Source organism: Numida meleagris, chromosome 20, assembly GCF_002078875.1.
Source record: "Numida meleagris isolate 19003 breed g44 Domestic line chromosome 20, NumMel1.0, whole genome shotgun sequence".
Taxonomy (NCBI): Eukaryota; Metazoa; Chordata; class Aves; order Galliformes; family Numididae; genus Numida; species Numida meleagris.
Window position 1 is genome coordinate 6,440,722 of NC_034428.1, and position 23,928 is coordinate 6,464,649.

The window sequence follows — 23,928 nt, forward strand, 5'->3', positions numbered from 1 at the left end:
GACACCAAGCCACGTGGTGTGGAAGGTGAGGAGGAAAAGGGAGAGCATGCAGGCAACACTGAGTTGGGCTGCAAGAAGTTCTGGGAGAAGGATGTTTCCTACAAAGAATGAGTTTGATGGTGGAGGACATTCCCAAGGCTTGTCATCCAGCCTCTCCTCCAGCTCCATTTAGAATCAGGTGCTCACAGACCTGGAGATGAGAACAGAGTTCCCCCTCCTCCTATGCACCACGTCAGTCCATGCACAGAACCAACACCAACAGCAGAAAGGCAACAACCAAATGAAGACTGCAGGATGTATTAGGGACACAGGACTCCCCCAGGGATGTGCCCTGACCAGCGAGCGAGGACACTACACAGCAAAGATGTAGTGTTTTCCTTCCTCAAGTTTACTTTTGCTTTTTAGGAGGAGCCATGCAGCTCAGGAAAGGCCGCTCTTTCCTTCTTTGTCATCCTTATTTGTCACCTCTGGATGACGCCAGGCATGACACGAGGTTACAGTGATGTCGTCTACCTGCACGTGCTCCCATACCCATGCCGATGACATCAGAGCCTCAGGGTTTGCACAGGGGACCCACTACCAGGAAATGACTTCTCTTTAAGCATGAGGAAAGCTCGGTGTTGCCTTTGTAGCTCCTAGTCCAACAAGCTGTAATATTCACAGGAATGAGACTCAAATTTCTAATTATTGGCTGAGTTATTTGTAGCTTCATATATTTTAAGGCCAGAAGGGACCATCATCTAGTCTGGCTTCCTTAAAAGGAAAGCTCCATAACCAACAACCAATTCCCCAAGCTTCGTTACAGTAATGAGCTCAGGAGTCCTGCCGTCTCGTCTCCTGCTCTAACTGCTCGCGCCCGCCATGCCAAACACAGCTGCTCAGATCTGCCTCCAGCTCTGAAGGGAGGTCTGAGAGTTCCTCCCGAATAGGTAATAAATCAAGTATCAGCATCCATGCTGACGGGCTGGGAGGTGCAGGGGGCAAAGGAGGGAGGAGTGCCCCACTACCAGCTTGTGGCTTTGTCCCAGTGCACCGTCAGCCCCTCTCCTGTGCCCAGCCTCCCCAGGCTGACGGGACGTGGCCATCTCTCTGATCTCACGGGAGAGCTGTCCCACACACAGCCTCCTTCTTAATCTGCAGCTCACTCTGACAGCAGCCTTAGCCAGGGGCTGCGCGCTGAGGCGGGCCCGGCTGCCTTGCAGGTGTCCAGGCTGCATGCCCTCCCTCAGCTGCGGGGCTCTGGGGAGAGGTGGCAGAGGCCCTGCAGGGCTTTCAGTCCCATCCCGGCCTCCAGCCCCAGTGTGGCAACCAGCCTCAGCATGGCCTCCAGCCCCATCGCAGTCTCCGTCTCCATCCCGGCCTCTAGTCCCAACACAATCTCCATCCCCATCTCAGCCCCCATCCCTATCACAGTCCCCATCCCCATCGCAGTGCCATAGAGTTGTGCTGGAGGGGGGAGAGGGAACCATTGGCACTCACCAGCCACCAGTCTGGTCCCAAAACTTGGCACTGCATCTCACAGCATTCTGCTCCTGCCAGCCCTGGGCATCAGTGCAGGGATTGTTTCAAAGCAGGCAGTAACCAGACACCCAGGGGGCTGTGTGAAGGCTGTGTGGCAGCTCTGGAAGGGCCTTTGTCCCTGTCCTGGCTCTTAGGTTGAATGGTGACTGCTCTCCTCTCTGCCATGTCATAGGCAAAGTGAGGGATGACGGCCTCCAACTGGTGGCATCAAACCCCAGGAATGATAGCTTAATTCTCCATGAATGCAAAGGAATGGGATTTGGAGATTGGCTACCTGAACTACATGCAGTGGAGACCAGCCCCTTACTCGCACCATTTGGGTTCTCCAGGCCACTAGCCAAGGGCAGAGACACAATCCTTGAACTTGGAAGGGACCTCTAAAGGTCATCTAGTCCTAATGAACTTGTGTTGGTGAAGGAAAGCTTGTTGGACAGGGTGCTAACAATCTTTTAACAGTGGTCTTCATACATTCTTCTGAGTATCCTCTCTTGCTTTTCCTGAGGCACTAGTGGCTGTTGGGAGCACTTGGGGGACTTCTGTGTTTCACACTGAGGACCCAAATTTGCAGAAGTGCCACCATAGTGGTTATGGCCACTGGTAGCAACCTCGGCTAGGGGGAGATGGATGGGATTGGTTGGGATTGGGCACATACAGCTTCATGAAAACCAAAGGCCACCCGCAGCCTGACAGCTCATGGAGGAAGAAGGCGTTCCAAGTTCTTGGTCAGGACACTAACCGCAGCCTGTGTCTGCCACGTGACCGCTGGAAAGAGACAGGGCAGCAAAAAGCCACCAAAGCCAGAGTTGTGGGCATGCTCCCTGGAGGCAGCTGTAAATACAATCAGCAGAAGAGAACCCATTCCATCAATCAGCAAGGCTTTGCCGAGCACCGTGGGCACTTCCCACATGCCAGCTTCAACTCCTTTGGCTATGACACCCCTGTGAGTCACCGCCCCAGTGTCTACCTGGTGGGATGTGTTGGCTGCTGGTCGCACCGTGCAACACAAGTTGCTTACCCGCGTTGCCACAGCTACCAGCCATCCTCCCCTGCTGCCATGGTGTTTGTAGTGATAACAGAGGCAGCTCAAGTCTTCTTCCTGCAGGCAAAAGGCAATTTTGTGCCAGCAGAGGAGCAGGCTCTGGGAAGAATGAGGGCTGTGTCAGAGGTGTGGCACAGAGAGCATTAATTTGGGGGGAGTTCTGCTCACTTGTGCACCGAATTGGCCCAGCCATCACCCTGTGCACCCTTGGAAGAGTCCATCACCTCCTTGGGTACAAGGCACAGAGATGGGATGTGACAGATCCATTGGCATCAAGGTACAGTGAGAGGCCTGCAGCGAATCCCATCCCTTTTGTTTCTCAGGATGGCTTGATTCCTGCCACAGGAGCCTGAACAGGCAGACTCATGTGGGTGCACAGAGGCCTGAAAAACCCAGCCTAGTCCTTTCAGGGCCCAATAAGAAGCAACCCCCGCTCCTACCTCCATTGCCTGGGGAACCACAAAACCGGATCAGTAGGGCAGTGAGGACAGCTGGTCTCACCTGGCTTGGGAGCTCGGGCAGTGGGGAAGGAGCAATTCCCTCCACCCTGAACTCACACAAAGGGTAGGCACTGGGTTAGCTGCTGGCCCATGGGAAAAAGGAGACTTGCCTGCTGGGGAGGGGCTGGGCAGTCTTAGGCAGTCAGTGACTTATTGCAGGATCCTGGGGTGATAAATTGTGCCTAATTGTGGGCAGGTGACAAAGGCAGACTAAGGGAAAGGGAGCAAGGACATTCACTCTCTTGGCAGCTGCTACCCAGCCCTGCCCCCTCCTTTCACTGTTCACTTCAGGCCTATTTGAACTGTGAAAACACAGCACTTTCCAAAATCTCCTGAACTTCCCTCTGAGGGTTCCTCTTGCATCCCTCTCTTCCCATCCCTTTGCTCTCCTGGTGGCTGAGCAGCCCTGCCAGCAGCACCATGCGGCAGCCCTTGTGATGCCACGGTATGTCACGATGGATGCTTCACCTTCCCCTGAGACCCACTTACACCCTCTGGGTCCTGCTCCCAGCCCTGGTGCTGAAGGCTCAGCTGGGTGGGAGGAGTGGCACGATGTTCTGGCTATCCACAGCAGCCCACTAAAGGAAAGAGTTGGATCGGGTCTTCACGCCACCTGTAGGAAAGTATTCTGCAGACAGGATGGGGAGGTTGTTGAGTTCAACCACCCTTTGGAGAGGTTGGTTGCTAAGTAGTACGTTGTTTCCCTATCCCTAGCAAAACGGAGCCCTATGTAAAGGACCCAGTGCTTCTGCGGGGTCTGCAGCCCCACATGAATTCATGATCAGCTCTTGGTCAAGGTTGGATGAGTCAACCAGGGCAGGCACTTCCTACCCAGCCCACTGCAGGCTGCTTTCACAAGGGCTGTCCTCAATTTCTGTGCTGTGTTGAAGACAGTATTCTGCATTTCTCCACTTCCCACTTCCCTTCAGAAAGGCTCGCTCACGCTCGCCTGCTTCTTTGCAGCTTGTCAGAAGATGATACCCACATTGGAAAAGCAGTTTTAAATAAAGTCTTCACAGGCAGCTGAAAATTAGCAAGTAACATGCTACACAAATGAGCTAGAATTATTTCTTGGCTGTGCTCTGTAGAGCTCCTTATGGTCTTCTCCACGCACCCACCATCCACCCTAAGCCACTGAACATTTGAACTTGGTTGATAATTGGATAGCAATTAATTGGAGAGAAGCACGTGGCAAATGCCAGTAACTGTGCACTAACTGGATTTATCACGCTTGGAAATTATCGGTATTTGCCTGTATATTATTTACTGCTTCCATCTCACCCAACCACAAAGGGCAAAAAGTTAAAAGCACACAGGGAGTGCTATTTCAGCAGTGAAAGAAATCTGAACTCAAAAGTAAACGGGTGAGGTTATAGGTGAGCTCTGCCCACGTTTGTGCTGTTGACTTGGAGGATCTCCAATAATCTTGGCACGATTAAACTCATGACAGATGTGTGACCTTGGCAGCACATCTGCAAGGCTGACAAGAGACAACCGAGTCCCAGAACATCCCAAAATGATTTTCTGAGCGCTCCCATCATGGAGCCCTCTAATTGGGAATACACATGATCCTGTGGCAAATCTTGCTTGTCACATGGAGACATCTCTAACCGCATCACCACCAGCTCTCCCTCTGCCCAGAGAAATGAAGGCAATAGTGAAGGTCCATTTGAAGCTGTTTGACAGCCCAGACAAGATGGCATTAACTCACTGCCTTACATCACTTGTGTTTGCTTTCAGACCAAGCAGGTGCCTCCACACTCCCTCTCCAGAAAAGCCGCAGCATCTTTGCCACCCATCCCATGCAGCTGCAGTGTCCCCGTGGCACTGCCCTGTCCGTAGGGTGGAGTGGGAGGAGGCCATCCACTTTCAGCAGCTTCTGGCCATCCCAAGGCGCTGCCCCTTCAAGTGCCCCCTGGCACACACACTGCGTGGATTAGATATTTAGAGGACACCTGCCCTCACCCTGAAAAACAAATTAGGCAGCCTGAGCTTGGAGGGTGCTCCGGGGTTGCTGAGGCTGATGTTGCCTTACATCACTTCATCCCATGCTGGATTTCAGAGGTCGTATTTGCTCTCTGCAAGTAAAGAGCAAAAAATCCTGCTTGTTATTTTAGGAGGCTCCAAGCAATATTTAAAGCCAGAGCTTACTTGCATGTCTGCCCTGATTCCTAGTGTCCCTGCCATTCTTCTGCTAGGGCTCCCTGGGTAGACCTAGAGGAGAGGGGAGGGTGTTTCTCGTGCACAGAGCATCCTTCTGCCTCCAGGGATGGAGAGTGCCACACACTAGGAAAAGCACACGTCCCGTCCCTTCCCACTTTCCTCCCATGGCTGCCTGCAGTGCTTTAGATGGCCAGACATCCTTCCTCCCATTGCCATGGTGCCCCAGTCCCCAGATCTACAAGGAGCGGGGAGCTACCCTGTCTCCTCCAATTGCCCATTTCCCTATTTATTTACATTGCTGCCCCAAGGTTTTGTGTAAGGGAGTGGTCATTCCAGGGGGTCCAGGCCCTGCAGCAATCAGCCCCTTTGCTCGGCTCACGCTCCTCACAGCCCCATGCTGGGGTCACAGTGGCTGCGACCATCCCAGACAGTGCCTGGGCTGCAAAAGCATCAAACCCCCTGGTGCACCCAGCACCCGGCACCACTTGGTGCGTGTTTGTCTGTCTGCCTGTCTCCTTTGAAAGGGGTTTCCATAGGAACAGGCATGACAGCAGCCCGCTGCAGCCTGGTTCTGGTGCATTACCCAGCATGAAAGCACACAGCTGCAGCGCATTGTCCGGCAGCTGTTCCCACATCCCCTGGTGCTCAGCACCGCTGCCGGAGCATTGCGAGGCCGCGAGGACACAGCACTACAGCTCTGTCACCCAGGCACCCAGCCAGGGCTGGAGATGCTTCTTTGTGGGGTCGATTCCCACTCTTTCAGCTACACGCTTCCCAGCGGTGCCCTATATGTGACGCGGCGGAAACTTGTCCCATGCTGTTCTTCCACCCTGCAGCTCAGGTCTCACGCTCGCTCCCAGACGGCGCAAAGCCCAGCTGGCTGCACCTCACCACCAGCCCGACCCTGTGGAGGGGACGAGGCCTCCGGGCGAGGGCGCGAGGAGCTCTCCGAGCAGGGGAGATCAGGCTGGGACCCATCTGCGTGTGTGGCATCGGCCCAGCGGCCGCTCGGCGTGGGATTGGCAGCGCACAGTAGCACAAGTGGCTGCGCGGGGGGCCTGGGGAGGATGGAGCTGGCTGCAGGGTGAGGCGCGAAGCATCTCCCAGACAAGAGATGCCAACAGAGCTGCTGTTGTGGCCCTGCCAGGACTGCTCCCAGCTGGGAGCTGGGCAGAGCCCCTTCCTCCCACCCGCCCTGACCCTGACACCCGGCTGCAGCTGCCTCTCTCAACGCTGAAGGGCGCTCTCCGAAACCCCAGGGCCTTGGGGATGGTACCCCAGGAATGCCTGGGCAGTCAGCACTGCTCAGCTGTAAGGTGGGTTCCTATCCTTTCGGGAGGGCTTCCAGCTGGGAGGAAACTGCCTTTATGGCCATTCCTTCCCAGTCTTCCTTTTTCCTGGAGGAAACTTTCCCCTGCATCCCCCTTCTCTCTCACTGCTTCATTCCAACCAGTTCACCAATTCTCCATCATTCCCTCATGTCCCATCCCTTTGGTGACAACAGGGACTGAGGAAGAGGGCTGGTGAGAGGGAGGAAAGCAGGGCCACACTAGGAAGAGAGGCAAATAATAGAGAGCATGGGGGAAGGAAAGGGAGCAGAGAAGAGGAGGACGGGGGAGGGAAGAGCTGTGTTTTACAATTCACTGCTTCACTAACCCTGTAACTAGAGACACCCTGGTATGAACGTGGCAGGCTGGTGGTCAGCAAGTAGCCCCCCGCCAGACAAGGGACAGAGAAAGGCAGCTAGGGCAGCCCTGGCAGGCAGAAAACCCTATCCACCCCATGCTGCCCCAGCTCCCATCAATCCCAGGAGCAGCCCACATGCAGTCGTGCTCTTATTATGGGGCAGTGTCTTCAGTCATCCCATCTCTGTGTTCTTGGGGGGCAAGGGATGTCCCACATCAGCATGAGCTCCTTTCCTGGTTCTGGAGGGGTGATGCAACAGCCCACCACCTCTAACCCAAACCTCAAGGCTCTCCCCATTCTCTGCAATGTGTGTCAAGAGGAGCATACATCTCTCGGGGTGATCACAGAATCACAGAATCATTAAGGTTTGAAAAGACCTCTAAGATCATCCAGTCCATCCACCTACCACCAGCACTGCCCACTAAACCATGTCCCCAGTGATGATTCCCTTGTGGAGAGAGAAGACCTGGGTGCCCCCAGGTGTAATCCTCAGACTCTGTGGTCAAGAATAAGAGGAGAAAAGGTCAATTTTAGGAAGAAACTTCCATTTGGGGTTGTAAAGCCATAGAGAAGGGTCAAGACAGTACATATGGTGATGGGTTGACAGTTGGACTGGATGATCTTAGTGGTCTTTTCCAACCTTAATGATTCTATGATTCTATTTCTTTCACCTGACAGCCTCACACACCAGAACATAAAAAGGTCACTTTTAGGGATAGCTGCTGTGAGCTGAATTTGGAATTTGACTTTCTTTCATCCCAAGGGGTGCTGGAACAGAATCTTTCTGTACACGCCAACCTTGCAGGCTGTGGCCTTTGCCCAGCCATCTAGATGAGACCTTTTTAGTTCTTGCTCCAGGAAACTGCTGGGGACAGCTCCTTGGTTCATGTTAAGCAGCAAAATGGGACCCTGTGTGGCATCCCCCTGACACAGGTTTACCTGGGCAGATCCTCTCCTGCTCTCACACCCACTGCCTCGGTATCTGATGGACGAGCTGATGCCTGTGTGCCCCTTGGCAGGAAAATAGCTGAAGAACTGAACAGGACAAAAGCCTTCCTCTTTGTTCCTTGAACAGCATCCGTAGAGTAAAAATGGTCTGGAAGTGTCCATCAAAGAGTGGTTTTCAGGAAATGTTGAACATTTCATCCAATTGCATTCTTTTCTTTAAAACATCTAATTCCAGTGTTCCATATGAAAAACACAAAAGAGTGAACCAGAACGGTTACACTTGAAAAGGGTACGGCCGCATCTCCCAGCAAAGGGAAAGCTGCAGTCCACCTGTATGACAGCAACCCCAGCAGCTGACTGGAATCTTAGATTATCATTTTTTGCCCAAAAGCTCAAACATCCCATAAAATTAAATGTCCTGCCCTGCTCTAACCTGCGTATATGCACATACAGCTACAGGAACATACATGTACTGCTACATATGGGCTATTCCTATGGGCGTGCATAAATGCTCTCTCACGTGTTCAAGGCACAAAGCAGCTCATCCTGCCCCTCTGCCCCCATGCGGGGCTCCCACATCCTCTGCCCCCCACTCTGCAGGGCTCCCTGGCTTGTAACTCGTTAATTCCATGCAAAGCTCAGCCCCAAAACCTGGCATGGAGCCGTGCGACAAGGCCCTGCGATGCGCACCAGGAGGACAATCCTGGCTGACAGCACCTGGGCCTTGGCCCAGAGATGCTGCTCCAGCCAACATCCTGAGCAGCCACCCCAGCAAGGCCAGGTTGGACCCCGTGAGATGCTGTTTGCATGGGGCTATTGTTCCATGGGAAACTGGCTGTCTTCCTGCTCTTCATCTGTCAGCAGGATTTTCAGAGAATATGCTCCCAAATATGAAGTGAATGTGGCAGGCTGGGCTGGAGCTCTTTGCTAGAAAACCTGGACGTCAGAGTGTGTCCGGTTTAATCCCAGAGTCTGTGAGAATCAGTGTAAAGTAGCATATCAAGTGAACTTTTCACTCTGTGGCAGGAGGGATTACCACAGCCCCTTTGTTTGTTGTGCACTGCGTAACCGAAAACACTTTAACCCTTTCGAGCAGCCCTTCGGCACTAAGTACCCATGAAAATTCCTGGGCAAACTGCAGCTGTTTCTCCCTCCGCTGGGTGGGGGGAGACGGGTGCTCTCGTTTTCGACAAGCCGCCTCTCCTGGGCTCGCTCCCAGCTAGGGAAAGGGGGAAACGAGTCCTTCTGTAAAATGCTTCACCATTATTCTCCCCGTGAAGGTTTTGCATGGGGATGTTTCCATCCACACAAGGAGGTGAATCAACATGGATCCCCTGCTGGTTCATGGCAACCTGAGCTGGTGGGGGGCATCCAGCCCACAGGAGGAGGCTGGAACTGGGTGATCCTTAAGGTCCCCTCCAACCTAAGCTGTTCTACAATTGTGTGATACTACGATGAAGGCAGCCCCAGCTGCTCCTAGCTTGTTCACAACCCAGGCCTTGCAAAAACAGGGAGGAGACCCCACCAGTTCGCCATGCAAGTGAGTTTTGCAGCCATAAAGCACCAATTACAGCCCTTTCAGCGCCCGCACAGCTCACCAGCCCGTCATCTTTTACAGCCCAGTGTTGGTGCGGTTCAAAGGAGAAAAAAATACACAAGAAAACCCTGCCAAAATGTTAAAGTGAGATCATTCCTGTTAGAAATGTTCCCTTTGGGGAGGCAAATGTTGACATGAAGCAAATCAGAAGAGCTATTCTGGTTCAAAATGAAGAAAAATGTAAATCCTGGTATCTGAAAAGTTTATTTTTGATTCATCACTGGTGTCAGCCCTCCCTCCATCATTCTGGATCCTTTTCCCTTTAAAATGCCTCAGAATGTCAGCAATGCTGGGGAAGTCGCTGCGTGACAAAGTCGCACTGTTGTAGTGTTCCTTTTCCTGCTCAATGATTTTCCTGCAGTTGGAGAAAATGAAGGGGGAAATAAAATGGGGAAAAGGCAGAGAAGAACCCCTCCAGGACGTGAGTCATCTCATTGCCCTCAGCTGCAAACAGATGAACTAGGGAAGAATTCCCATTTCCAGTTTCAAAAGAAGGGCTTTGAAATGCATGCTGAGGAGCCAAGTTTGAAACACTGCTGGACTTTGCACCTCGTCCTGCTCTTTCCCACTGTCCATTGGAGAAAAACAAACAAAATCCTAGGGGGGAAAATAAAAAGCATTACAGCTTTCCTGATAGGAGACTTTCTCCCTTAGGAAGCTGGTAGACTCTCCACTACGGCGTCTTCTCAGCAATCATGGGAAACCAGCTGGGCAGCTCCCACTCATCCCCTGAGCTTATCTTCAAGGCCAGCTCACGTGTAAGGGCTGAGGGAGTTTTCTGGAGGGATTTTTAATTATTTCATGTGGAAATTGCCACAAGGTGCAGGCAGGAGTGGAGGAACCCGAAAGGAGTGTAAGGATGCAGCAGTAAAGGCAAGCCAGGTTGTTTCAGAGCGTAGCAGTTTTCCCATGGCTGAGACATTAGAATTCAGAGACTTGTTGTAAAAAGACATCAGGCTGGGCTCAGGGTGGAGATGAAGTGAGGGACTCCTCTGTGCTGGAGGTCAGAGAGACGAGGGTCTCCCAGTCCCTCAGCAGATCGTTGCTGTGGTTAATCCCCTGGGTGATAACATCTCTTTCTCATTTCTAGTCAGAGTTTGCTGAGCTTCGATTTCAGGCTAAAAGACACTGTTATACTCTTTTCTTTCTTTTTCCCACCGGATTAAACCATCATTCCCCAGCAGGAATCTCTTCCCCTTGGAGGTGTAACATGAATTTCAAAGCACCCATTGGAAGAGAACTTGTTCATTTTTAGGAGATCTCAACTCTCTCTCATTGCATTTCTCCTGGGAAAGAGGATATTGTGTTTGCACACGGCTGATGCTGTTGGTTAATAATCTGCAGCCAACTCTTATTGTGTCTTCAGGCACAGGGATGAGGTCTTGCATGTGTCTGTTCTGAGTTAGTGGTAGCATGGGCTTGGCTGACTTCTGGAGGGTTTACTCCTCCCTGCCCAGTCAAGGGACGCTTCCCACACCCTTGTGATTTGTTGTTTTAACAAAATCCTATTAATTTTGTCTACTCCACGTTATTCTGCTTCTTGTCTTCATCCTAATGGTGGATGTGCTCTGCTCCCCCTGGGCCCTCTCATCTTCCTGGCAGGATGGAGAGGCACTGGATACCAGGAAATGAACGGTGCCCACGAGCCACTAAATGCATCCATCCTCACCTCCCCATTAGCGGGATCTCAATTACTCCCATGCACTGGACTGGTGACTCAAACTCATGGGAAAAACATCAGTCATGGGAACCAAGTGAACCCAGTTTTTCCCAGAGATGTGCAAGCCTTCTGTGCTATGGAGATGCCCTCTGCTCCTGCTTACCCCACAGATTTTAAGAGGTGCACCAGGCAGCAGTGGTGATGCATGTGTTGGAGGAAGCAGGTGGTGGAAGCTCAGCCATTCTTCCACTGAAGGCTTCTTTGCACTGAGATGATACAAAACCTGGATGCCTCCATGGGCCCTTGCAGTTGTCACCTGCTCAGGCTGTGACAAAACTCCTGCTAAGAAAGAGCTTGAGTATCATGTCTTGATTTTTGCAGAACCACTTCCAGCATGTAGTTACCTGCATGCCTAATGTTCCCAACAAGGAGTCATGGAAGAACAGCATGAGAGAAAGGACCAGCCTCAGATATGGAAGAAGTGCACAGTCCCACAGTAGCTTGGGTGGGTGCCACGTGGCATTGCTTATGCCTTAGGACACAGTGGTGTGTTCACATATGGGCTGTGCAACAATGCAAGAGGGGTATGTGTCCTGGAGGGTTGCAACAGTCTGAGTTTGTCAGGCAGGATGTGAATGCACATGAGTGAGCTGAGTCTGGGAGCACATACATGGGGGTGGGGAGGAGGAAGAGGATGCCGCACACAGATAGCGCTCGGAGACATTGTGGATTACTGCTGCTAATACCTCTGGTAGGAACAGAAGTCGGCTGGCTGGGAGCGGGAGCTGAAAGCTGAGCCCCTTGTTATGTTTCCCTGTTCCCGCCTGCACTAATCCCTTTGAGCCCCAGGAAAAAACTGCAGAGAAATCAAACGGGCTGTTCATTCTGCCCCAGCATCCCCGGGATTAATTAATTTAGGATTTGTGGGGAGTCACAAGGTCACGCTCCCCCCACTGGCAGAGCTGGCTCTGGAAGGCAATGGCAGGGCTGGGGGCTGAGCGGCCCCAGTTAGGGGAAGTGCCCCATCATGCCATGGCCAGGAGCAGGTCCCTGAGATGGCCACTCTGGAAGGAGCTGACCCAGGGTGCCAGGGCATGGGAAATCATCAGAACTGGGGGGAACTGACAGTCAGCAACTGCGTCCACATCCCACAGAGACCAGCCCACAGCTAGAGGCCCCCACAGGATGGGATCCTGCCATGGGCCTGACCAGGAGCTCTTCTTCTCACCACCTGTCTGCTGTTTGGACTGGCACAGAAATGGACACGCACCAGAGAAGGACAAACATTCCAAGTGAATGGCTTCAGCCCATGTGTGACCTCACCGTCCGGTGAGAGAAGAATGGGCAGGAATGGATGAGAACCAGGTCTGGGATAAGGAGGACAGCACTGTCCCAGGCTCACCAATTTTGGGGGAAATTGGAGGCAAAGAAGTGACAGGCCAAAGCCTGGACAAGAGGTCCTCTCGGATGGACAGGCAGACAAGCATGCCATGTAGGAAGGACTAGAAAGGGAGAAAACACAGGACCGACAGGGATGGAGGGAGAGCAGCTCAGTACAGGAGGACCTGTACCTTGAAGGAAACCAGAGACCTGCAGTGGGACCACATGAGGAGCCAACACAGCAAGGCAGGTCTTCTCTCTCTCCAAGCCAAGAAGGGTCATTAGGCAGTTGGTGCCATGGCCAGCGGGATCTCCATTGTCCAAGGCATGGCTAATGGGAATAGCAAGCCCTCATGCTTGGTTCCTGAACTATCCTCTGGTTTCCTCCAAGCCTTGGTGTGCAAACATTTGTCGGAAGTCAAGACTCATGCACAGTTCCCCTTCTGTCATTAAGCACATTGAGCTGTTTGCCCCACTTATGCCTCCCAAGCAGGGAGCTTTTGAAGACTGTCTCGGATGCCAAATTCCCTGCTCCCGCCATTAGTGGTTACTTAAATGATTCAGAAATTTGTTTTCAGGGAGTAGTTTAGGTTATGATGTGGGTTTTCTGAGTGTTTGCCTAGGAAAGCTCATTCTCAAGAGAGCACATCAAATCAAATGCATTTCAAACTGTAATTGAATATTTGTGGTCATTTGTTTGGGCTGCATCTGCCCAGCACTAGCAAGGAGACTTTATTCATTTGCACCTACAAGTGCTCTGGGTTCCAGGACCAGCATTTGAGGATCCACAATCCAACACAATCCAGCTGTACTGAGGATTGTGCTTGCCTCTGGATGCTGTTGGTACGAGGTCTGGACAGTTCAAGGTCAGAGTGATCTGTGAAAGCATGTGAGGCCTTGCACTGCATGTGCTATAGTAGATACAAGAGCACACAGGGAATTTCTAGGTACAATGTTATGGGCACTGGGCCTGTGGCCATGAAGGAAAAGGTGATTTCTAGCCCCTGGAGAGGGACATGGGAAGCCTGGGATCTTCCTTTAATCTCAGAGTTGGAGGCATCATTAAATCACCCCTCCAGTTAATAACACCCAAATGAAGAGTACAGAAGAGTCTGCTGTGAACAGGAACCAAAGCTTGTCCAGCAACCAAGCCTGGTTCTCTTTCCCCTCATGAACAGCTACTTGCCACAGGAACACTGAGTCCATGAAGCACAGACAGTTTTGAAGCTGGCTAAATAGAGGTGCAAGACCTTGGCTTCAGGAAGGAGATGCCTTCTGCCACCCAGGTCCAGCCACAGCAAATTCCTCCTGAAACTTCTGAATCTCTAAAGAAACATGCTGTCGCAATCTCTGGCAAATGCTGCCAGGCTGAAGAGCTCTGCACGAAGCTGAACCCTACCACTCCAAACCCAGATGTCCAGCCTTGCAATCACCCATCTCCTGGATCCCAGGTCTGGGCTTCCTGCTGTCCCACCTCTGCCACTTCAGGTTGATGCAGCCTGAAATTCCTTGTCAGCCAAACACGGGAAGCCTGAGGGTGGCTGCACGGACAGCACAGCAGCTCACTGCCCACCTCCAAGGTTTCTGAGACTGGGATGGATGTGGTGGCAGGCAAAGGCCCTCATCAAACAGCAACGTGCTTTCACACATGCTTCCAGGTACACAGTCCTCACCCTATGAAACATCCGTCCCCAACCTTCAGTCCCCTTCCAGCTCCAGGTACAACTGTGACCATCGAAACATTCCTTGGGGTTATTCCGAAGGGAAATGGTGCTGTACTGTGGGATTGGAGAAATTACCCAAGGATTGTTGTAGGCAGCAGCTCTTGGAGTAAACAAAGACTGAAAACTCCATAGCACAGAGGAATTTCGTCTTCCCACTAGCTGCTTCTCCCCTGCATTAATGCAACGTGTCCTAAAATCTTGCTTTCTAGTGGTCACAGATTTTCCTTGCACTTAATTTGGCTCAGAAGGAGTCCAAGCTGAGCATAAACTCCCAGGATAAATGCAAGTTAGCAGGCGAACAGCCTCACCTGCCTTAGCTAAGGGGCAGGGAATCGAGGGGAAGTGTTCTATCTCCATGCATGGTGGGATCACCTCCATCGCTGCCAGATGGGCATGGCTTCTTCACTAAGGTCCTGGCAGAACAGGAGACCACAGAGTTAGACTTTTCCCTCTGTGCCATGCTCTCTGCCTTGCACAGCTCAGGGACGCAGAAAGCTCAGGAGGGTGCACACGACATAGCGTTGGCTTGTTTCATTTTTTTGGACAGGGCCTTAGATAAAGAGCAAGGCAAGGATTAACGCAGCTGCTGCCCCCAGGCCAACTGCACTACAAGTTTGTCTGCTGGAGCAGAGCAGGGTAAAGCCCTCGAACCTGCCCACCTTTGTCTGGCAACTGATCCAGAGGCTTGTCCCCCCCTGGATATGTGAGCCCCACGGCCCAGCCTGCTTGCGTGTCTTCTCCAGTGCCTGCTTTTCAGCCACACAGCCTGAGCATGTCACTGATGGCTGGTTTTGGGTGTCTGGAAGCCTCCTGGTATGGCAGGGGCTGGGACTGGTATTCTGATCTTGCTGCTGTCTCCCTGATACTGTTATCAACCTGGCATGGCCTCAGGTTTCACAGAGGCCAGTGCTATCCATTGGGGTTTGCCAGGGAAGAAATCACTGGGGCAGCAGCATTGCCTTCACTCAGAGTGCATCCATCCTCCAGGGCAGACATTCTTTGTACCATGGGACACCCAGCCCTGCAGTGGGATCCAGCCACTGCATTTTCATGCTTGAGATCTTCCAGGAGCTCTGTGAGGGCCACAGCATCCTCTTCCCTGTCCCATCAGCTTCCAGGGTCACTCTGCCACCCAGCCCACAGGTGGCACAGAGATGGTTTTGCATCCAGCCACAGGCATGAGCAAAATTCGGCTTTGAGAAAGACATGCCAAGAAAAGCCTAAGCACCATTAGAATAGAACAGCTTTCTCCATAAGAAGGAAGCTGCCCAGGGTGGTGTTGGGGTCACCATCCCTGGAGGTGTTTAAGGACAGGGTGGATGTGGCACTGAGGGATGTGGTCAGTGGACACGACTGGTGGAAGGGGGATGGTTGGACTTGATGGTCTTAGAGGTCGTTGCCAGCCTTCATGATTCTATGATTCTGTGATTCTTCCTTCCGATAGCTGCACTGGAGAGGTACCACCTCTACAGCAAGAAGCCTTCCTAACCTTCTTCCAAATTAATGTGCATGCCAATTTGATTAGTCATTTATTGTAATATTAATAATCTACGTGATGCAGAAGTCAGACTCGCTGACCTCTAGCTTCCTTAGTCTTTTTTACAAAAACTGGTATCATATTTACCAGCTTTTAGTGCTCTGATACAGAAATTTAGACAGAAGAACCCACACAATAATCTGACTTCTCTGCAACCAAACACAGTATGCCATGGTGACAGTTTCTATCAAATTATCAGTTTATTTTGCAGCTTTCCAGCTTGACTCATTGGCACCAGGGGATTTCTCAGCTCTTCTCAAGGAAACAATGCTACAAACTCCAGAGAAATGGAGGGATGTCCCCTTACAGCTGTGCTCTCCTCTTCCACTTCTGTGCACAGGGCATCCTCCCTGCCTAGCCTGCAGTCATTGTGGGTGGCTTTTGGGCTACCTTGCCCACTATGCAACACTTTGCTTTTTACAGCTCTTCTGGCTGTGATATTTCACAGGAAATGGGATTATAAAGCAGGAGCACACCCATGCACGGGTCTGACCCTGCAGACAAGTGTGGGTGTGCAAGGTGCATCTGTGACCCAACGTAAGGGAGAAGATTTTGTACCTCTCACTGATCCAGACAAGTTACTCACCCAGGTAATGCCCCTGTTTACACCTCCCTAAGACTACTCCCAGGCCAGAAGCACGTTTCTCCCATGCCAGGACCAGTGTTAGCCTGCAGAAAGCCCTTCCTCTGCAGAACGTTCCTTCCCCACCGGCAGGGGTTTAGTGCTGGCCCACCAGCTCCCTGGGAGTAGGGCAGGTGAAGCCAAATACTTTTGCTAATCCCAGCTCCGAAGAGCTGCTCTCAGGTTACAGACGATGTGAATAGGATCTATGTTCCAGGGTGATCAGACTTCCTGGAATTTCTGCAGGACCAGTTATCTGTTCCTGTAACCATCTGCAGCTGAATGTGCTGGTATGGCCCAAGTCCAAAATGCCCCCATCTCTTCAGAGCCCGATCTGATGTCTGTGGGTGAAACACGGCTGGCAGCAGGAAAACTACCCTGCAGCTTCACACATGGGTCTCCATTATTGAACTTCCAGAGCACCTCGGAAACCTGATCTCCGCAGCCTTCAACGGCCCAGAGGAGAAGAGACAAAGAGACCCTTGGCCACCGGACATGCCAAATGTGACTCCCTAACTTAGAACCAACCTCAATCTGACACTGCCCTTGCAGATTCATTTAGGGTTGACTCAGCTCCCCAGCATCACTGAGAGCTTGCAGCACTCCTGAAATGTCCCTGTGCTGTCCCTGTCCTTAGAGGAGTGTCTCAGATGAGGAGAAATCCTCACGTTGCAGCCTGCTCCTCTCCTAATGGGACCAGTGCCTCTATTTGGATGTCAGTTGATGCTTAGAGTTGGGCTGATATTGAGAGATTGACCCTTGCTCAGAGCTCACCAGCAAAGCAAACTGCACTGAAAGAACTGCACTGAGAACTGCCCAGGTCGTGTTATTGCACGTTATTCCTTCTGTGCACCTTGCAGAAGGCAATGCAGTCTGGCACTGCAGTGTAGACCGGAGTTTCTACCCTGTGACTGGCAGTGCTGGCTTTCTGGAAGGACAGTGACATGCCTTAAGGTCTTCAGGCATCACTGCAGGACTTGGAGGCAGATGCAGTTACACGAGTTAAACAACACTGTTGCATCCACATGAAAAATCTTCATGTAGGTCTGGTGTCCAAACTTGGCTGCGACAAGTGCAGCCCTCCAGGGGTTGGAGGATGGAGCCAAGCAGCTCCAGTTCATGGTATGGCCAAATCCCTGCTCCCCAGTGCAGTGGCTAACACCAGTCTGAAAGCCCCAAGAGCACTCTCTGTGGTCAGAGGGGCTGACAGCACTGCTAATTCTGATATGGGAAGATGCCATGTGTCCTTTCTGTCATCAGCCACTTCCACCAGGATCTCAGTACTATTTCATTTATAGGTCCTTTTATTTCATTCTCTTCCTAGGTCACACCTGGCTCTTCTTAGTCTAGTAGATACCGTACTACTGTGGCATCTGCTTTCCCAAGGATTTGCCTCTCTGCTTTCCAGCCCTAGAGACTGAGGACAGGAAGGGCTGCCAGGGAACTATGGAACAAACATCTTCTTTACCCCATTTCCCAACATCCTGCAGTCCTGACTGCTGCACTTCTAAAGCCTTTATGCCATCACACACGTAGTGATGTGCATCCCTAGTGACACCTCTGGGTTACCCACAGCTCAGCCCTAGGGTCTGCCTGAGAGCACAGGGAATCACAGAAACATACAGTTACAAAGGTTGGAAAAGACTTCTAAGATCATCCAGTCCAACCTCCAACCCATGCCTGTGGCCACTCTAAACCATGTCCCGCAGTGCCACATCTACCCTGTCCTTAAACACCTCCAAGGATGGTGACCCCACCACCTCCCTGGGCAGCCTGTGCCAGTGCACCACTGCCCTGTCTGAGAATTAATTGTTCCTAACGTCCAACCTGAACCTTCCTTTCTGGAGTTGTAGAGAGTGATGAGGTCTCCCCTGAGCTCCTCTTCTCCAGACTGACGCATCCCAGCTCCCTCAGCCGCACCCCATAGGACTGTGCTCCAGACCCCTCACAGCTCTGTTCCCTTCTCTGGACGAGTTCCAGGGCCTCCATGTCTTTCTTGGAGCGAGAAGCCCAACACTGAATACAGCACTGATATGCAATCCAAAAGATAAGTGCCCCATAATCTGGAAAGCGGGTGGGAGGGAGACGCCCTTGGTAAAACCCACTGTCTCTCCAGCTCTTGGAGGTCCAAAGAGTGCCACAAAGATGGTGGAGGGTTTGGAGGACAAGGCATGACAGGAGTGGCTGAAATCATCTGGTTTGTTCGGCCCAGAGAAGGAGAGGCTGAGGGGCAGCCTCTTGGCATCCTACAGCTCCTCATGGCAGCCAGCAGCTCCTCATGGTGACCTGCAGCTCCTCATGGCCCACAGCTCCTCCTGGCATCCTACAGCTCTCTCAGTGACCTGCAGTCCCTGCTCTCAGGGTTTCTAGGAGAGCTCCATCCTCGCCATTGCAATCTGGCTCCCAGGGAGCCGGCTGTGTCCTGAGGAATGTGGCTCCTGACTGAACTCCAAAGGCTTTTGCAAGTCTTTCAGTCCCAAAGACAGAGGCTGAAAAGGGGCGAGCGCTCCTGCGGAGGGGAGAGCAGTGGGGTGGGATTAGAGCAAGCCCCAGCGCTGCGCTCGCAGCCGCAGCATCTGAGCAGTGCCGGGAGAGGTCAGGATTAGGGGAAATCCTTTCAGAGCAATGCAGAGTTAAGCAGTTCTCTCCTCACACGCACAGAGGAGCACCCCAGGATCTCTCCCCTGCAAAAGGCCATGCTGGGGGCAGGAGGCAAGGGGCAGCCTTTGTCCCTTTGATTCAAAGCAGAGGGCAATTAGGTGACGGACTTAAAGCCCAGGGAGCACTATTGCCCGCCTCTGCAGGGACCTCTCCTTCTTTCTCTGCTTTCTTTCATCCTCCAGCCCAGCTCCTAAATCTATCTGCGCTAGGCCGTTAATTGAATTAGCCCTGCACCTTTCACTGGGAGCAACTTAAGACCATTTCAGTACAGTATGATTGCTTTTTACAGCTCTGGCTGGGTTTTGACAGCCACCACAGGGCTGAGTTTAACACGGAGCTGAGACTGTTTATTCCGGGTGTCTCTTGTGAGTGAATCAAGAAATGAGATTGAGTCAGGTTGGGTGCATTGCAGAGCAACGCCACATCGTGTGGGAGCACATGGGCAGAGGGCGTTGTGTGATGCCTGGTATTTCATAGCATCATAAAATAGTTTGAGTTGGAAGGGACCCTTAAAGGCCACCCGGTCCAATCCCCCTGCAATGAACAGGGACACCCACAGCTCCATCAGGTGCTCAGAGCCCCATTCCCTGACCTTGGTTGTCTCCAGGGACAGGGCATCCACCACCTCTTTGGGCAACCTGTGCCAGTGCCTCACCAGTTACCATCTGTTACACCTCACATCACTAAGGAGCCCATGGACAGGAGCACACACAACTTTGGAGAGCACAGCACTCGCTCAAGACCCAGAAGTATGGCTCATCTGGGCCAGCAAAGGGGCCAAGGCAGCCTATTAGGAGTGGGAATGCACTGTTGCTATCCTTGTAACTTTCTCTATCCTTCTCCACCCTTGTGTCGTTCCCCCTACTACTTGTAGAGATGCAAGCACCAAACGCTGCCACGTCCTTATTGCTCACCCAGCTCCTCTTACTCTCACTTTAATGCATTCACATAAGATGCTAAGTGTCTCTGTTAACACCCCACACTTTAATTTTTAAGTGTCTTGCAAATCTGGGTTTCTCCAGGCCCATCCCCTCAAAGACAAGCCTGAAGAGACAGCCCCTAAAACACAAACACCCTGACCAACAAACTGCCTACAGTTGGCTTACATAGCAGTTTTGCCAATGGGAGATTCATACCAAATGAGCCTTACGTTGCCCTCCTCCTCCTCATTTCCCATGCTCCGTGCCTGGCAGCGCTTCATAATGAACGTACCACAACCTGGGATTGATAAGGGGTACTAAGCTCTTCTAAGTGAGCAGCCTTGCTCTGCTCAGATTCCAGTTTCTGCTCTAATTTGGTTAAGGACAGGAGCCTTTCCACAGCCTGGGAATTGCCACAGACCAGCTCTGTGTCTGCCTGCAGCCCCAGATGAGCTCTGAGAGGCCAAAAGCCCTGCAGGGGCAGGGGAAGCAGCCCCCAGATGTCTCAGGAGAAGCAATCTGGTCTTTGCCTGGAGATTTTGCCCATCCCACACTTGCATGTGTTCTATGAGCTGCTTATGAGGAAGAATCACCGATATTTTTATTAAGAAGAGAACAAAGACATAGGAGCACATAAACAGACTCTGCAATTAATTATCCCTTTAATGACTGAAAATATCAGCTTGGAGCTGTTTGTTATGGAAATCTTTCGTCTCTGCTCAGGCTCAGCTGTATGATCCTGCACCCTGAGCCTGCATTCCCGTGTGCCCAGGAAGGGGACAGCACCACGAGGTGTGTGATTCTCATAGAATTTGGAAGCATTTGCAAGTCTCATCATACAAGGGCTAAATGAAGAATGGGTCTCCAGGGAGGGCTCAGCTCACTCCCACCTCCAGCTATACAACTGCTGAAGTGTGGCCATGAGGGTCCCAATGAGGTGCCAGGATTTGTAGGTTCTAGGGCACTGAAATTATAGGACCTATAAAATCTCCATGGTATGCCAAGACAGCTATGTAGTTTTGCTCATCATCCCCTGTTCATGCTCACAGCTGCTGGAGAATGTCACCCATGCAAAGCAGAGCACTGCATATGTACAGCCTTTCTGTGCTGGAGAGACTAGGAAGAATTGTGTCTCCTGATGCTCCCACACTACTTTCTCCAATCCCCACTGTGCAAAAAAACAGCGAGACCTCATTTTGCTAGGTGCTGGAAATGCATTTTCCTGCAGTGTACGTAGAAGGTATTACATAGAAACTTGTCCCAAATCCCTCAGGGAACAGATGACAAACTCAAGAACTGAATTAAGCTGTAGGGCACTTCTGTCTAATACCTCAGCTCCAGCCCATTTTTCCATTTAATGCACGTTTTAGAATAGCACCGAGTAATTACAGATGTTATGGGCAAGACTGTAGGCTACACCTCTTGTGACTTGCAAGACAGAATGTGTAGAAGAAGGAAACCTTGAAAGAGATGGTTTTAAAATCATTTCCTGTGATGAATTATAAAGCTGAACAGAAATGTAGGTCAGAAGGGCCCTCTGGAGGTCTCTTGAACAACCCAAAATGCAAAATTTGAATTTAGATCACATTGCCAGGACCTCGAGCTGAGTGCTGAAAATCTCCAAGGATAGAGCTCTTGGGGCCTCGAGGGGCCCTGTTCCAATGCTTAACCACTTTCAGGCTGAATAAATTTTTCTTTACACCCCATCAGAATTTCTCATGGTGCAACATGTTCCACCTCTGCAGTCCTCAGCTGGACTCAACCCAGTTTGCAGACACTTTTCTTTTGGATGGTAGCCCAAATCTGGGCAGAGAATCCGGATTTGTCCTTCCCTGTGTCCTATTGTGTAAGGCTAATCCACCCCAGGTACAGAACTTGCATTTGTCCTGACCCTCACACGTTTCCTGTCTTCCTATTTCTCAGTCATGTTGAGGTTCCCCTGAATAGCAGCTCTGGCCTCCAACATATCAACCACTTCCCTCAGTGTGGTGTCACCCACAAACTTGCGGAGGTTGCACTCCCTCCTCTCACTGAGGTCACAGCGGCACAAGGCATCTTCATTTCACCTTCCTGAATGGAAAAAGTAGATGTTTCCAGAGAGAAAAGGACTGTGATTTTGGACAGGTATGGTGTTGGTCAGTGCATCACCCAACCACGTCTTTGGAGACAAGGGACATGGTGCCAAATGCAGCATGTCCAGGGCACAAGATCTTACCTCCTCCCCAATAAACTGCTCAGCTGCATGCCCTGCCTACAGCAGTACAGCACAAACCATGGGGTGAAACTTCTCACCAAGAGACACAGAGAGTTTAAGGGTCCTCCTCTGCCTGGCAGCTGTAGAGATACTTCATAGAATCATAGAACCGTTAAAGTTGGAAAAGACCACTGAGATCATCCAGTCCAGCCATCAACCTGTCACCACTGTGCCCACTCACTGAATCATTAGGGTTGGAAAATACCACTAAGACTGGGTTTGAGACCCGAGCTGGGGCCAGCACTGGGGTCACAGCTGATATGAGGACAGTCCATATGCCCATGGGAGGCTGCTGTAAATAAAATAAATCCTTTGCCAGGGAAACAGCATAAATTGCAGTGAGGGATATCAGAGGACAAGATGATGGGGAAATGTTTGGCAGGAGAATAGGTGCAAATGTGCAGGAGCTTGCTGGCTCACACCTGGGTCCCAAGGTCTCTTGTTCAGCAGAGTGACCTTCTTAGCAGAAGAGCTGGACCATGGGTTATTGAGAAGAGGAGCCGAGGTTATTCAGAGAGCTCAAGAAATCACTGGGCTTTAATTCCTTCGGTGTCTATAGCAGATATGTCTATAGCCATGCCAGGACATTGTGCAGGGGGAACCTTGGTGAGCCTGGGGCCAGGCAGGGCTACGGCTCCACAAATAACCTCGGAAACAAACTAGGCAGCAAAAACGTGTCGCTTAATCACAGATAAACACATAATCTACTCAGGTTACACCAAGGGGGAAACCACAAACCACAAACACACAGGAGAGGAGGGAAACAACAAGTGAAAGAAAGGAAAATCCACCGGGAGAGATGAAAGCGAGGCAGTAAATCACAGGGGCTCCTGCTCTGCCCGTGGCCCTCCCCTTGCCTTCCCAGCCCAGAACATTTCAGCCAGGATCTTGGCCCTCTGCTTTGCAAAGAAGAATTTAGAAATTGGGAGCCTGGCCGAGCAGCCAGGACTCTGCTGGACACCTCTGCAAGGTGCATGGAGGAGTGGCTGGGTCCGAGCAGCCAGGGCATTGGGAACAGTTGCCACGATCTGCAGCTCCCTCCAACCCCAAGAAACCAGAGGTCTTGGCTTTCTGTAGCTCACACTGTGGAAATAGCCAAACTGGTGGAGACCAGTGGGACTAGATCCACCAGTCCTACTGCAAAGCCCAGTTCTTACAGAGAGAAAGAAAGAAGGGAGGATGCTGTGAGCTGGGCTGAGCGGAGATAACCGCTCTCATTCAGGGATAACTTTTCAGATAGCAGCAGACTGAAGAAGTGCATATGGTTTGGAGTCAGAAAGCAGCAGGCATTTCCTCCTCTCCTGCCAGTGCCTCCTGACCAACCGCACAGCCCCGCCGAAGCAGATTCACAAATGAGCACGGGCAGAAGAATGCAGTGGGAGTACAGGCTCCTTTGAACGTCCTTGCCACGGCATGGCCGGTGGGAACACATACCCAGAGAGGCCGAGCTGGGAGATAGCCACTGCTATGAGATCTGCCGTGAAATCGGTTCCCGGGAACGTTCTGCCAACCGGCCACGGCTTTCCTGGCAGGGTAAACATCCACCAAAACAAAAGATTTTGATTTTTGTTTGGGATGTGGCAGTAAATTCAGGCCAAGTAATATCTTTGCTCTCCTTCCCCAGCCCTCCAAGGCTTGTGTGAGCACGTGAGCTTCAGTGGGTCCTTGTAGGGCGGGTCTTGGGTGTTGCTCACTGGAGAGGGTCCCTGTCCAAAA

At 51.7% G+C, this 23,928-nt stretch overlaps 1 long non-coding RNA gene across 1 annotated transcript in view; it reads right to left on the minus strand.

Annotated features, from left to right (window-relative positions):
- LOC110408568 overlaps positions 1-3,587 on the minus strand; it is a 57,068-nt gene extending 53,481 nt beyond the window's left edge. Inside the window, exon 1 of the long non-coding RNA XR_002444439.1 lies at positions 1,480-3,587. This is a non-coding gene — a long non-coding RNA (uncharacterized LOC110408568). The remainder of the gene's footprint in view (positions 1-1,479) is intronic.